We start from the raw sequence: 2,797 nt of genomic DNA, 5'->3' as shown, positions 1-2,797 counted from the left end.
TCTATGAGCCCCGCAGGTATTTATCCAAGCTCAGAACACACTTGAGAGCTGGGATGCACCTGGACCCAGGTTTGGCTGTGGACAGCTTCCCTGGGTTTCAGGTCGGCTTGGGTGTTTGGGTCCCAGCCTCCTTTTGAGCTTTGGAATTGGTCCTCATAACTCAGTGGCTTGGACCATGCACTCCACGTGCTCCGAGGAGCAGCAGTGCAGGTGAAGGGGGAAACGGCTGGGTAGCATTTCAGCAGGGAGCTCTCAAATGAGGGTGGCTGGGCCATTCCAGCTGGCTTATTTGCCAGCAGAACTGCTTTGAAAACATCAGAGGAAAACATGCATTTTCACATGTGATTTCTGGAGTGCAGGGCGTCTCTGATGCCAGTGGTTTGCAAATTCACTTCTAACAGCAGCTTTGGGAAAGGGAAAACAGTCCCAAGTCTCTGTAGACTTCTAACTGCTAACAGCACATCCAGCCCCTATAGGAACAATCTGCTCTGAAGTGCTTTTCTTGCCTGACTGGATTATAGCAAGGCTGTTTGACCGGCCCTTCCAGTACCTGGGGCACATCTCCCTGTGCTTGGGAAAGTACTGCTCTCATGCAGGCTGCAGCATAACACTCGATTGGGCTCAGTATTTCCCAGCCCTTGGGTTTGGCCTCAGCTCTGGGACTTAAGGCTTTCACAACTGGTTCTCCAGGCTCCTCGCCTTGAGTCTCAGCGCTGGCCCCTGAGGCATGTCTCAGGCAAGCTGAGCGTGTTTTGCCTGGGGTTTCAAGGGGTCCTCCGGAGGATAACGTAAGAGCAGCTCACTACAAAGGGGCAAGTGGGGATCTGGGAGAGCCCAGGTAAGAGCCTAGCAAGCTGGTGTAGTTGCTCAGAGCTTGATGAAACATTTTGGGGCACCTGCTCCTCCTTCTCTCAAACCTTTGGAGGGACACAGGCTGGGATTTTGCAAGGGTTAACAGACTTAAGAACCCACTGACTTTTATTCTGGGTCCCATCAGGAAAACCCAACCCATCCCTCCTTGGTTTCAGGGAGTTCTGGAGCTCCAGGACCAGCAATGTCTGCACTTTCCCTTTCCTAGGCCAGTCAGTGGCCCACGAACGTTTATTTTTCATCTGGAAAATACAATTAGCTCCAAGCCTTTTACCCGGTAAGTAGGTTACCCCCAGTAACAAGGGGATCTCTGAGATCTATTGCCACAGGGCTCACACCCATCACCCCGGTACATGACAAGCAGCAGACCTGATTCATCAGTGTCACCACTGTTCATTTCTATGGCATTACCATGATGTCAAATGGAGCTTGGTACATGACTCGGGTTGAGTCTGTGTAAATAAATCCCCAATGCAGGTGTATGTCCAAAAGGCAAGCAAATATCCCTTCTGCTCAAGAACGTTTCCCTGAAATTCTGATCAGACCTGACAAAGACTGTCTTGCCTTGGAAAGCTTGTCTAACCCTATCCCAACTACACAGCTGGTCCAATAAAAGCTACCACCCTAGGAAATCCCTGGTTCTGGATATGCGTGGCTTTAAATCAAACCCCACGGAAGTAATATTGTATTCACTCTCCTCAACACAAACTGAGCTTTAAGGTTTTTCCTTCTGTATGATGCTTTCTGAAGCAAATGGGTTTTGCATGGGAAATGCCAGCTACCAAATGAGGGTGAGAACAAGGGTGAACTAGCTGGCAACCTCTGCCGCAGGATCTACAGCATTTGTGCCATCTCCCTCTGGTTTCCTTGCAGACAGAACATGTACAACGCCAGGATTGCAGAACCTGCAGCCTGATAAGCAGGGCAAGGCATTGGGTTTGCCTGGAGAAGTGTGAGAGAAATGCTGACTTTGCATCTCTGAGGTCCAATTGCACCTGGCTAGTGAGATGAAATGCAAGCCCTCACTTTTTGGTGGCGCATGATGCAGTTAAATAGAGATTGTGACCTATTTCCCAATTCTGTCAAAGCCAATAGCAAAACACTGGATGGGATCACTGTATTTGGTGGTTGGCTACAGTTATTTGGGTAAGTGACTGATCGGCTGTCTCTGTTTTTTAAGTTCCAGTGATTGACAGCCAATCTAAAAGCAATCCTTCTCCACTTGGGCTAAGAAGCGTTATCATTAGAAACAGGCAAAAAGGAGGTGCATTGGGCAGATACTCTGGGGGTTTCTGCAGCTTAAAAAGTAGGTATGCTGATCAAAACGAAATGTGAGAGAGCCCGTAAACAATGAAGCCAGACAGAGGGTAACTTGGGATAAATCTATGGTAGCACGTCACAGCAGAAATGCTCATGTTTCTCCCCCTTCTATAGACAATAACATGTTGGCAAGTTATTATGGACAAATCAATAGGGATAAATTTACCACGGCTGCACTGCAGGGACTAGTCAGGCCCCATAAAAAGCCCTTGGAGTGAATAAATCCACAGCCTCTGACATGTTTCAGATGACTAACCAGTCACGATTGCTTTGACAAGCCAGAGGAAGGTGGGTCAGGTAAACAATGCTTTAGGCTTTAATCTCCTTCCTCCTGCGAATCATCCAAGGGGCATGAGAAGACAGGGCTTTCACATAGTCTGTGGGACCTGGGGTCTGTCCTCCTCCATGTACATTGAAGGTATGCTTGCACCAGAGCTAACGTGTCCAACAGAAGGGAGGTCACACTACACGGGCTCCAGCCTGGGCTGTACAGGCCCCACTTACCACCATGGGTCCTCATGCCAACAGCTGACCAGTCCTGCAGTGCCTTCACAGCTATTGCTACCTGAGCTGGGAGATAAAGCTAGCCTAGCAATGTATACTCAAG

Source organism: Gavialis gangeticus, unplaced genomic scaffold, assembly GCF_001723915.1.
Source record: "Gavialis gangeticus isolate Ggan-Ray unplaced genomic scaffold, GavGan_comp1, whole genome shotgun sequence".
NCBI lineage: Eukaryota > Metazoa > Chordata > Crocodylia > Gavialidae > Gavialis > Gavialis gangeticus.
This window is presented reverse-complemented; position numbering follows the sequence as displayed.